The following is a 13,748-nucleotide window of genomic DNA, read 5'->3' as shown; positions in this document are numbered from 1 at the left end:
AAAAATTTTCTCTTATTGTATTTTAAAAAGAGCTTTATGGGAGTATAAATAGCATACAATAAACTGAATGTATTTAAAGCAGACAAATTGTTAAGTTCTAACATGTATACAACCATGAAACCATCACCTCAATCAAGATAATCCCTCCTTCCTTTCTTCAGTCCCTTTCCCCAGGCACTGATCTACTTTCTGTCCCTATACATTAGTTTGCATTTCCCTGAATTTTATATGAAATGAACCACACAGTATGTATTATTCTTGTCTGGCTTCTTTCACATAGACTAATTATTTTGAGATTCATCTGTTGTGCTGTCAAGAATTCATTCCTTTTTGTTGCTGGATAGTATTCCATTGTAGGGACCCCACAGTTTGTTTATTCATTCATGTGTTGATAGACATTGGAGTTGCTTCCAGTTTTTGGCTATTACAAGTAAAGCTGCTATTGCACATTCATCTGCAAGTCTTTGTATAGATAAATGTTTTCCTTTCTCTTGGGTAAATACCTAGGAGTAGAATGTCTGGATCATAGGATAAGTATATGTTTAACTTTTTAGGAAGCTGCCAAACTATTTTCCAAAGTGGTTGTACCATTTTACGTTCCCACCAGCAGCAAATGAGAGTTCCAGTTGCTCCACATCTTTGCCAATACTTGTATTGTGGTATCCCCTTGTGGTTATAACTTTAGTTTTTCTACGCCTAATGATTCTGAACATCTTTTCATGTATTTATTTGCCATCCATATATCTTCTTTGATGAGGTATCTGTTCAAATCTTTTGCCATTTTTAATTTGTGGTTATTTTCCTATTTTGAGTTTTGAGAGTTATTTGTATATTCTAGAGCAAAGTTCTATATCAGACATATAGTTTGCAATCATTTTTCCCTATTCCGTGGCTTGTCTTTTTAGTCTCTTAACACATTCCTGGGTTTGGGGGGATTAGGGTGTGGACGTCTTGAGGAAGGCATTATTCTGCCTACCACAGGTATGAAGTTCATTTTCCCCCTCCATATGATTATCCAATTGTTCTAGCACCATTTGTTGGAAAGACTCTCCTTTCTCCACTGCATTGCCTTTGTACCTGTGTTGAAAATCAGTTTGTGTGTTTGTGTGTGTGTGTGTGTTACTGGATTTTCTGTTCTGTTCCATCGTCTAATCTTGTTTTGCATTAAATGTCTACTAGTGTTTGTCTATGAAATTGATGCTTCCTTACTGCCTCAGTAAGATCTCTTGGGAGTTGTTTTCCTACACACTTAATATTTGCAGTTGGGAACACCCTGAAACAGGTAGGTAAAACAGTTTCCACCCTCAAACTGTCAGTTTAGTGGAGTAAACAAAGAAAACAGTTTTCATACAATGTGTACAAGGGTAATATTTTTGGAACTATTTCTCAATGTACTTACCCTAGGGAAAGTACAACCCAACTCTTGATGCTTGGGAAGAGGGACCTGGTTGAAAGAGGGATTAAGGGACAATAAGTCAGAGTAAATGTCCTTGCCTACCCCCTTCACACAATCATATGTCTGTATTCTTTTGGGAGGAAACTGCTGGGGGAGGGAAGGAGGACGAAGGGGGAAGTCCAGGATGCCAGGACATCTTGCTCACTGCTTCTCAAGGTTTAGAACAGAAAGTCCCTCTTCCAGCATCGACCCGGCAATCAGAGGAGCCCAGGTGCCACACAGGTGGCAGGTGAGAGAGGCCAAGACCGGTGGGCCAGAGTTGGTGCTCCAAGGTCTGTGCCTGTGACTGGGGGAACCAGAAACCCCTCTGTGGAAATGCCCAGAGATCCGGGGACACGGAAGAAGCCTGGGGCGGGGATGAATAGGCTGCAGAATGCAAGGGCCTTTGGCTGGGCATGCATTCTTCTACATTGCTGCCAACGTGATGCTCAAAAGAATCATGTGTGCCCTACTGCACCTCTGTGAAGAGCAGCACAAGATCCCCAGAGGCTAAGCAGGGCAAGCTAGACCCGGGAGGATGCCAGAGCAAGAGCCCAGCTCCCCTTCCTGCAAATCAGAATGCTATGCAAGCTCCTCTACAACTTGGATTTCCTCCAGGAGGAGGGACTCAGAGTTGACTGCACTTAAAACCTAACCCGGGTTAAAAAAAAATACTTGGAAGGGAAGTTTTTTTGAATAGACAACTTTAAGTGCCCCCCTCCCCTGCTAAAGTAGCAATAAAGAGAATAAAGAGAAAATCAAGTTATATTTCTTTAACCCAACTATCACAGCCTCTAAATTTCACCTCTCGAAGCCAGCACCTGGAAAGTTATCCCCAAAGATGTGAAATCTGATCGTCCCTATGAATAGGAAGGAGTTAAATGGGAGAGGTGGGCTCTCTCCTGCACTTGAGTTTGTTTTGGTACCAGTGATTAGGGTTGAGCTTCTACCTAATTGCATTTGTTCCTTGGTATCCATGGGGGATTGGTCCTGGGACCCTCATGGATACCAAAATCTGTGGATGCTCAAGCCCCCTATATAAAATGGTGTAGCACAGTTGGCCCTCCGTGTCCACGGGTACCGCAGGTTTGTTGAATCCGAGGATACAGAGGGCCCACTCTATTGAGGGAGATCGAAGTGTGACTATGGAATTACTTTGCTCCCAGCGAGACTGGTTAAGAATCAGAGATATACTTTTACCTTAGTGGCTCCCAAGCTGTTCTTCTGCCTTGATGCACCAGATGGACGACGATTGCATTGATGAAACACTTCCATAGACGTGCCTAGATCAAGGACTATGGTCCAGAGAAAACATTTCCATTTGCATCAGTCTTCATTCTCCTCCTCCTTCCCCTACTTTTCCTCCTCTTTTTTTTTTGGTGGCCCCTCCCGTTGCGGAGCACAGGCTCCAGACGCGCAGGCTCAGCGGCCATGGCTCACGGGCCCAGCCGCTCTGCGGCAGGTGGGATCTTCCTGGACCGGGGCACGAACCCGTGTCCCCTGCATCGGCAGGCGGATGCCCAACCACTGCGCCACCAGGGAAGCCCTCTCCTCCTCCTCCTTTCCCTCCCTCTCTTCCTCCTTCTTCGGTAGTTTTACTGTTCTTGGTAATGAGTGGTTTAGAATGATCCCACCCTAGTCTATGCATTCAGCATATTTTGGAATTCTGTACTATTAATACATATTCAGTTTTAGTTATCAGAGAAACCATCAGCATGGCATGGAAATGCCCTTGAAAAATTATCTAGGGTCTTCCCTGGCGGTCCAGGGGTTAGGACTCAGCGCTTTCACTGCCACGGGCCCGGGTTCCATCCCTGGTCTGGGAACTAAGATCCCGCAAGCTGCGTGGTGCTGGCAGTAAAGAAAGAAAGAAAGAAAAGAAAAAATTTATTTAAACAATGTCCTTGCCTTGTAGCACAAACCCCAGTGGTAGACTTCTAAGGACTCTAGCAAGTATTTCACACACTTTCACATAGTCACCTTTTAACGTCGAATCCTGCTAATTCAGGCTGGCTTTCTGTGCCTTCTCAACAGCCATATGAAAAGGCTTGCACGCTGTGCCCTCCAAGGTACACGCGGAGCAACGTGAGGGACTTGAGTGGGTGAGCTGTGTGGAGCACTGGGGGTGCCCGTGGCCAGCTGGGGAAACCCACAGTGGCTCATAAACAGGCTTCCTGGTGGAGTCTGCACCCTTCTAATGCCCTCTGAGGGCCCTGGCTGCCCCCATCCTCCCATCGTGTGGCACAGGTCAGTCTTCTGTTTGGGGTTCCTTCCACACAGCTGGGGAAGCCAGGCGCTTACTCGGTTTCGCTTTTTCCTGTGGGAGAAATCACAGGCCAAGAAGGTTTCTCTTGGCACTTTTCTGAGCCACCTTGGGGGAGGGGTGACGTGGATGAAGGAAGATGTTCTCCCGTCCTTTTCAATACATCCAATATTGGATGTTTTCACTCCAGCAGTGTGCTGGAACTTCTCTGCTGAACTCCTGGACTTCCCCCAAACCCTCTTGTCCATGGGAAATTGTCAAAACTGGTGTTCTGGGCTTCCCTGGTGGCAGAGTGGTTGAGAGTCCGCCTGCCGATGCAGGGGACGCGGGTTCGTGCCCCGGTCCGGGAAGATCCCACATGCCGCGGAGCGGCTGGGCCCGTGAGCCATGGCCGCTGAGCCTGCACGTCCGGAGCCTGTGCTCCGCAACGGGAGAGGTCACAACAGTGAGAGGCCTGCGTACCGCAAAACAAAACAAAACAAAACAAATCAAACAAACAAAAAAACTGGTGTTCTTCATAGGAAAGATATCTGGTAGAAACTCTTATTCCTCTATTTTTCTGACATCACTTCTCTCCCGTGGGTATTTTAGAGCAACTCAAAATTCAGCCTGTGAAGCCATTTAAGACCCAGCTGTGGTTATTGCCTGGGCCCTGTAGTCTTTAAACGTAAAATGTTACAGTAGGTCTGTGCACTTCCTGAGAGCTGGGCTCTAGTTAGATGAGTGTCTACAGCACCATCCTCCCGGGCAACGATAGCACATGCCTAGAGCCACCCAAACGCTTCTATAAGACTGAAGGCTTGGCGATACTTCAAATGAGAAGCAATCGCTTTTTTGTTTGTTTGTTTGTTTTTGGCAGCACTGCGAGGCTTGCGGGATCTTAGTTCCCTGACCAGGGATCGAACCCCGGCCCCCGGCAGTGAAAGCTTGGAGTCCTAACCACTGGACCGCCAGGGAATTCCTGCCAAGCAATCGTGTTCTGATGGAATGTGCCCTCTGGTCAGAAAAATGGAGCTGTGGAGGGAATAAGGATTTATTAAAGTCTCCTTTCTAGTCTAAGATCGTCTCCAGCTGGAAATTGTTGTGTCATCTCTGGAACTGCAGTACATCTTATGCTCCACAGTATCTTGCAGTCACCATCTCATGTCCTGGCTGTCACCACCTGTGCCCTTGGTTGCTAGTTCTGGGGCAGGACTGGACAATCGCAGCCTTCACTGTAAGGTTTCAGCCAGCCTCACTCACCAGATCTTTTTGACACCTATGCCATATTGGGTACTGCGTCAAGCCTTGGGGTAACGTTATGGATAAGACACACTCTTGAGCTGCTTGCAGCCTAGCAGTGGACACCAGAAACAAATTTCTTTTAAAGTATGGGATAAGCAATACAATAACAGAGAAATGCTCCTACCCTATCAAGAGCTTCCCTTCCTCTGAATCCCCCTGAGCTCTTCTGAATGCCACGTGTGCTACGTAATCATGCGCTCGCTTTCATGACCCCTTGGGATGACAGATCTTCCTCAACTTATGATGGGGTTACGTCCTGGTAAACCCAACGTAAGTTGAAAATATTTTAAGTTGAAAATGCCCTTAGTACACTTAACATCAAATATAGTTTATATATTAAATGTGCTCAGAACATGTACATTAGCCTACAGTTGGGAAAAATCATCTAACACAAAGTCTATTTGATAATAAAGTGTGGAATATCTCATGTAATTTATTGAATACTCTTCTGAAAGTGAAAAACAGAATGGTTGTCTGGGTGCAGAATCGTTATAAGTGTATTGGTTTTTTACCCTCACGATCGCATGGCTGACTGGGAGCTGTGGCTGCCCTGCCCAGCATCACAAGAGAGTGTTGGACCACATATTGCTATCTTGGGAAAAGATCAAAATTCAAAATCCTAAGTACATTTCTAAGGATGAATGAATGCATAGAGCTTTGGCACCATCCTGAAGTCGAAAAATCGTAAATCGAATTATTGTTAAGTCAGGGACTGTCCGTGTCTGTACTTTCTCTTAAAATATATACATTTCTCAAGTGTAGGGATTGACACTGTTATAGAAATAACACAGAATCTAGAATTCTAGAGTGAGAAAGATGTTACATGTTACCTGCCCACCTCCCACTCTGCAGAAATTCCTTTCTACAACCTTCCTTGAACACTAATTTTAGAGGTCGGTAGACTATAACTTTATCGTCTGGATCCATTTTCTTTGCTAGACAGGTAACCTTTTCCTGGCTGGAAGTCTGCCTCCCTGTAACTTCTATAATGCTGTCTTAGGATGGATCTCACTATGTCTCAGAACTCCACAAAGGCTCTACATGCTGAGAATCGTAGGTGAAGCTGGTGCTTGACTACCTATGTGGACAGATTAGGGAGATTGTAACCCTTGTCCTATCAGCATCAGGGCACCACCCATCTCTGCTGGCCTTGAGAAACTTCTTTTTTTGAAGGATTATTGGAGTCCTTGGCATTTCCCGTCAAACCAAGTTAGAAGGGATTCAAGAAAGACTGTTCTGAGAGTTTCCAGTATGTCCCACAGAGTCTGAAGAACTCATGCCTGAAATGTTTAAAGGCTGGAGGCTGTGCCTGTAGCTGCTCCCATCCAGGGTTGTAGCGAAGAGGCTGCCTGGGAAGGGAGCTGCACCTTCTCTGATGGTGCAGCGAAGGTGCATGTTTTCCAGGGATCAGATGATCATGCAGAAGGGAGCCGGTCTGGGTCTTCTCAGAAGGGCTCCAAGGAACTTCTGGAGAGGCAAAGGGATCCCAATAGATGGGTAAGTGGCTGGGGGAAAGCTGTAGGCTGCTCTTGGGAGGAGAGGCATTGCCTCAGTCAGGGGAACACAGCCTGACTCTGGAGGAATCCCCAAGTGCTTACAAAAGGAACATACTTTTCCTTCTGCCCCCAAGAGGGTGAAACCATCAAATTACAACCATACCTACCTCTTTGCCCTTTTCCCCTAATCTCCCCTCCCCTTTAGGGTTTGACCCTAAAGGCATCAATCGAGGTGGCTGACAGTCTGGGGAAGGAGGTGGAGATAGGAAGAGAGACTGAGTCAACCAAGCCTCCTTCCCCAAACCTCCCCTCTATTGGCCTCCAAGCTGGGAGAAGAGGGAAGCCTCAAGTTTAAATGAGTTTGGAGTGTTGATGTTACACTAGAGAGATATTTTACTTACTGAAATGAAATTGTCCAACTGATTCAAAGGGCCCAGAAAAGCTGTGGGATCTGCTGGGGATTTCATCCAAGGATGGGAAAGAGCTAGTCCAGGGAGCAGACTGGGAGGCGCAGTGGGGGAGAGAATAAAAGTATCCCAGCTGGTACCAAATAAAACTGTTACCCTTCCAACCACCAAGCTCCATCTTCTCTCTAAAGTATCACAGGGTCAGTCTACTTCCTCTCCAACATTTTGACAAACCTTCAGCTATTTTAAGAGCTCATGGGCACGTGCCACTTCCCACCCCAGTCACCTTAAATATCCTTACCTTCTCAGGTAATAGAATTTTTGTTTGACATTGCTATACTCTAGTTTATCAACATCTCTCTAAATATACTACGTGCACCAGCGCTATTGCTTCCTGGGACCTGGACACCAGATGCTCACTAATGCCGGGCATCACATGGTTGATTCTTATTCCGTTTCATTTCTGTAAAACCCCTCTTAATTTTTCACACGAGCTGCTTTTAAGTCAAACCACCCCTATTTTACATTTGTGTATTTTTTTAAAACTCAGTTGCAGGACTTTATACGTTTTTTTCCTGTGACATTTTATTTTACAGATCAGTGGATTTGGGGTCATGCCTGTTGAGAGTATTCTGAATCTATGGTCATCATCCTCCTTCCTTGCTTGGTGCCATTGACTAGTCTTATAAGCAAGGCTTCTATGACTTCATGGAAATGCCTGCAGGCAGGGTGCTGTGGAGGTCATAAGCTGAAGTTCAGGCCTTGACACTTTTTTTTAAATTGAAGTATAGTTTATTTACAATGTTGTGTTAATTTCTGCTATATAGCAAAGTGATTCAGTTATACATATATATACATTCTTTTTTATTTTCTTTTCCATTATGGTTTATCACAGGATATTGAATATAGTTCCCTGTGCTATGCAGTAGGACCTTGTTGTTTATCCATCCTATATATGATAGTTTGCATCTTCTAATACCAAACTCCCAATCCATCCCTCCCCCACCTTCCCTCCCCCTTGGCAACCGCAAGTCTGTTTTCTATGCCTGTGAGTCTGTTTCTATTTCGTAGATAAGTTCATTTATGACAAGTAGATTTCTATTTCGTAGATAAGTTTGTATATGTTCATTAGATTCCACATATAAGTGATATCATATAGTATTTGTCTTTCTCTTTCCTAATTACTTCACTTAGTATGATAATCTCTAGTTGTATCCATGTTGCTGCAAATGACATTATTTTGTTCTTTTTTATGGTTGAGTAGTATTCCATTGTATATATGTACCACATCTTTATCCATTCATCTGTCCATGGACATTTAGGTTGTTTCCATGTCTTGGCTATTGTGAATAGTGCTGTTATGAACATAGGGGTGTGTGTAACTTTTTGAATTAGAGTTTTGTCCGGACATATCCGGCCTTGACACTTTTTAGCTCTCTAACCTTGATGTCTCACTAACCCCTCTGTGCCTTCATTTCATCACATGTAAAATGAGAAACTGATAAAAATACACTATTATTATGGTACTCCCTGTGTCCTTTAGCTAACAAAACATCTCGAAACTTAACGGCTTAAGACAACTATCATTTATTTAGTTTATAATTTTCAGGTTGGCAGTTTGAGCCGGGCTCTGCTTGTCAGTTTTTCTGGTCCCAGGTAGGTTCCTTCATTTGTCTGTGGTCAGCTGCAGGTAAGTAGCAGCTCTGCTTCTGAAAGGCGGCTGGCCTTTAGCTGAAATGCCTCAGCTCACTCTTCAGGTGGCTACCCTGGGCTCATTTTCCTGGTGTGGAGAGGGAGAGCAGGTAGGGCCCCTTTGAGGCCAAGGCTCACATCTGGCACACTGTCCCTTTCACTGCTCTCTGGGCCAAGGCAAGTCACAGGGCTGGCCCAGACTCAACGGGGGGCAGGCGGGAAGGATGCTCCGTCACATCTTCTTGGGAGGAGCTGCAAGGTCACTGCAGGAGTGTGGGTATAGGGAGAGATGGAGAACTGGGCCATTTTTTAATTCAGTCTTCACATTGCCTCATATGCGATTGTTTGAGAAGTAAATGTGTTAATATACATAAGGTGCTTAAATGGTACCTGGCACATAGGAAGTGCTCCATAAATATTAGCTGTTATTGATAATATTCACTAATAGGTGAACAGGATCTGGAACGTCCTCACTTCTATAAAAATGAATGAATGAATGAGTGACTATCATTAGAGAATTCTTGAGGTTGACGTCAATATATTGATTAGGATTCTTGGATGGCAGAAGATAAGCCAGCTGTAAATCTGTGGACCAGTTTACATGTTAAGAGCATGGGGGCTAGAGTCAGACAGACGTGAGCTGGAATCTGGGTTCATCCATTTCCTAGCTTTGTGTCCTTGGACGAGATGGGTCACCTCGCTATAGCTCCGTTTTCTCATTGTCAGTGAATGTGAAATACCTACTGTGTTAGTTTCCTAGGGTTAGCATAACAAATGACCGCAAACAACAAAACTTGATTCTCTCATAGTTCTGGAGGCTAGAAGTCCAAAATCAAGGTGTTGGCAGGGCCCTGCTTCCTCTGAAGTCTCCAGGGGAGATTCCTTGCATGTCCCAGATTCAGTGATCGCTGGCAATCCTTGGCATTCCTTGTGTGACAGCAAAACTCCAATCTCCATGCTCACACAGCCTTCTTCCCTGTGTCTCCCCCATGTCTTCAAATCTCTCTCTCCTTATCGGACACCGGTCATTGGATTTAGGGCCCACCTTAACCTAGTATGGCCTCCTCTAACTTGATTACATCTGCAGAGATGGCCACATTCTGAGCTTCCTGGTGGACATGGTTTTTTAGGAGCACCATTCAACCCAGTGCACCTGCTTTGTGGGGTTTCAGTGTGATATTGTATGGAAAGCGCTGAGTATGTGTTTGGCACATTAAATATTCAAAACATAGTCATCATTTTTTTTTCTCTTCTTTTTTTAATCAAAGTATAGTTGACTTACAACATTGTGTTAATTTCACGTGTATGGCAAAATGATTCATATATATATATATATTTTTTCAAATTATTTTTCCAGGACTTCCCTGGTGGCACAGTGGTTAAGAATTCACCTGCCAGTGCAGGGGACATGGGTTCGAGCCCTGGTCCGGGAAGATCCCACATGCCGCGGAGCAACTAAGCCTGTGCTCTAGAGCCCGTGAGCCACAACTACTGAAGCCTGTGTGCCTAGAGCCTGTGCTCCACAAGAAAAGCCACCACAATGAGAAGCCCACTCACGGCAACTAGAGAAAGCCACGAGCAGCAGCGAAGACCCATTACGGCCAAAAATAAACGAATAGGGCTTCCCTGGTGGCGCAGTGGTTGAGAGTCCGCCTGCCGATGCAGGGGACATGGGTTCATGCCCCGGTCCGGGAAGATCCCACATGCCGCGGAGTGGCTGGACCCATGAGCCATGGCCGCTGAGCCTGCGCGTCCGGAGCCTGTGCTCTGCAACAGGAGAGGCCACAACAGTGAGAGGCCCGCGTACCGCAAAAAAAAACAACAAAAAACCAAAAAAACAATAAATGAATAAATAAATAGATTAAAAATTATTTTCCATTATAGGTTATTGCAAGATATTGAATATAAATCCCTGTGACATATAGGAAATCCTTATTGCCTATCTATTTTATGTAGTTTGTGTCTGTTAATCCCATACTCCTAATTTATCCTTCCTTCCCTCCCTCTCCCCTTTGGTAACCATAAGTTTGTTTTCTATGTCTGAGAGTCTATTTATTTGTAGTATTTTTTAGATTCCACATATATGTGATACCATCTAATATTTCTTTTTCTGTCTGACTTACTTCGCTAGGTATGATATTCACTAGGTCCATCCATGTTGCTGTAAATGGCAATATTTCATTCTTTTTTATGGCTGAGTAATATTCCATGATATATGTCATGTCTTCTTAAGCCAATTGTCTGTTGATGGGCACTTGGGTTATTTCCATGTCTTGGCTATTGTCAATAGTGCTGCTATGAACACTGGGGTGTATGTATCTTTTCGATTTCAAGTTTTCTCCAGATATATATCCAGGAGTGGTATTGCTGGATCATATGGGAACTCTATTTTTAGTTTTTTAAGGCACCTCCATGCTGTTCTCCATAGTGGATGCACCAACTTACATTCCCACCAAGAGTGTAGGGGGGTTCCATTTTCTCCACTCCCTTTCCAGCATTTATTGTTTGTAGACTTTTTTAATGATGGCCATTCTGACCGGTGTGAGATGATACCTCATTGTGGTTTTGATTTGCATTTCTCTGGTTAATTTCGAGTGATGTTGAGCATCTTTTCAAGTGCCTGTTGGCCATCTGTATGTCTTTGGGAAAAAAGTCTATTTAGGTCTTCTGCCCATTTTTTGAGGTAATCATTGTTTTTATTATTATTACTGTTATCTCATTAGAGATGGTCAAATGCTTTGCTGAGATCAACAGCTATCATGTACTGAGCGATTCGTGTCAGGACTAGGCTGGCTAGTCTATATATCATCTCGTATAATCCCTACTACATCTATAATCTAGGAACCCTAGCCAAACACGATAATACAGTAGTTCCCCCTTATCCACAGTTTTGCTTTCCATGGTTTCAGTTACCTCCAGTCAACCATGGTGTGAAAAAATTAAATGGAAAATTCTAGAAATAAACAATTCGTAAGTTTTAAATTGCACACCATTCTGAGTAGTGTGATAAAGTGTTGTCCCTCCCTGGACCTGAATCATCCTTTGTCCCATGTGTTCCACCCATTAGTCCCTTAGTAGCCCTTTCGGTTATCAGGTTGACTGTTGCGGTATTGCAGGGCTTGTGTTCAAGTGACCCTTATTTTTTATTTATTTATTTTGCGGTATGTGGGCCTCTCACTGTTGTGGCCTCTCCCGTTGTGGAGCACAGGCTCCGGACGCGCAGGCTCAGCGGCCATGGCTCACAGACCCAGCCACTCCGCGGCAAGTGGGATCTTCCCGGACAGGGGCACGAACCCGCGTCCCCTGCATTGGCAGGCGGACTCTCAACCACTGCGCCACCAGGGAAGCCCTCAAGTGACCCTTATGTTATTTAATACTGGCCAAGGGTAGTGATGCTAGAAATTCGGATATGCCAAAGAGAACCTGTGAAAGGCTTCCTTTAAGTGAAAAGGTAAAAGTTCTCCACTTCCTAAGGAAAAAAAATCGTATGCCGTGGCTGTGGAGATCTATGGTAAGAGCCAATCTTCTGTCCGTGAAATTGTGAAGGAAGAAGAAATTTGTGCTGGTTTTGTTGTCACACTTCAAACGACAAAAGTTACAGTCACAGTGTGTACAGTGCACAGTGTTTAGTTAAGATGGAAAAGGTATTAAATTTGTACAGTAAGATATTTTGAGAGGAGAGAGAGACCACATCCACAGAACTTTTATTACAGTATATTGTTATAATTGTTTTATGTTTAGTTATTGTAGCTAATCTCTTACTGTGACTAATTTATAAATTAAACTTTATTATAGGTGTATACAGGAAAACATATAGTCTGTATAGAGTTCGGTACTATCTGAGGTTTTAGGCACCCACTGGGGGTCTTGGAACGTATCCCCTGCAGATAAGGGGGGCTACTATAATACTATAATATGAGTCAGACACAGTCTATGATCCATGACCCTATGCTAGCTCCAAATGATCTTTTATATGTTTTCAAAACTCCTTTAATATTTTAACTGGCTGAAGTCAAACTATTGGTCTCTAGCCTTGAAACTTTATTCTTTTCTCTTTTGAAGCTTGAGTCCACTGTCTGTGTCTAGTTTCTTTGAAACCTACATGTTTATTTTATTACTCTGTCCATGATAAATTCTCAAGAAATGATTTGACAGCGAATTCATCCAACAAATATTTATTGAGCACTTACTCATATGAAGATGAAGGGGTGAGCAAAGCATGGAGTAAGTCCTAGCAAGCGGGAGCCAGAGGGTGGGAGTGGGGAGATTATAGCAGGTAGATAAGCTTGAAGGAGGAGATGGGGTTTAACAGATGGAGAGGTAATAGGATATTCCAGCCCTGTGTCCAGGGAATGATGAGTGTACCTGGGGGCGTGGTAAATTTTACATCTCACCTTGACTTGGCCAAGGGCCGCCCAGATAGCTAGGTGTGTCTGTGACGGTGTTTGCAGAAAAGACTAGCATTTGAACTGGTGGACAGAGCAGAGCAGGTGGCCCTCCTCAGTGTGGATGGGCGTCACCCAATCCACCAAGGGCCTGAATGGAACAAAAAGGTGGAGGAAGGTTGAATTTGCTCTCCACCTGACTGACTTGAGCTGGGACGTTGATCTTGTCCTGCTCTCAGCACTGGTTGTTCTCAGGAGCTCAGACCCAGACTGGAATCTACAACACCAGCTTCCCAGTTCTTGGGTCTTCCAACTGCATCAGCAGTTTTCCTGGGTCTCCAGTGTGCACAGAGCAGATTGTGGAACTTCTCAGCCTCCATAGTTGCATGAGTCTCTTTATACATAAACCGGTCAGTCTGTCTGTCTTTCTGTCTCTCTCCTTCTCTCTCTGTCTCTCTCTCTCTGTGTCTGTCTCTGTCTATATATATATATGTATGCATGCTTCGCTTCTCTGGAGAACCCTGGCTAATACACCTGGAATGATAGACTTTGATGTCTGCCTGGGTGAGGGCAAGGTGGGCGTCAGGGTAAAAGACCTTCAACAGAGAAGAGAGATAGTGGTAAAAATCTTACATCCTTTTACATGCCCCTCTATTGTCTATTCTTCTTCAAGATAAATGAACCAGTTCCCTTTGTCTTGTAAGGTAGGATCTCTTTTCCAAAGCTTCAGTCTTTTTGTACGACTCTCGGACCCTTTTGGTGTTTAGAACTAGAGGCAGGACTCCA

The sequence above is a fragment of the Aethalodelphis obliquidens genome, unplaced genomic scaffold, assembly GCF_003676395.1.
Source record: "Aethalodelphis obliquidens isolate GAN/ISIS:26980383/991018 unplaced genomic scaffold, ASM367639v1 scaffold25, whole genome shotgun sequence".
NCBI classification, from domain to species: Eukaryota; Metazoa; Chordata; class Mammalia; order Artiodactyla; family Delphinidae; genus Aethalodelphis; species Aethalodelphis obliquidens.
The sequence above is the reverse complement of the archived record's forward strand: the minus strand, read 5'-3'. Positions refer to the sequence as shown.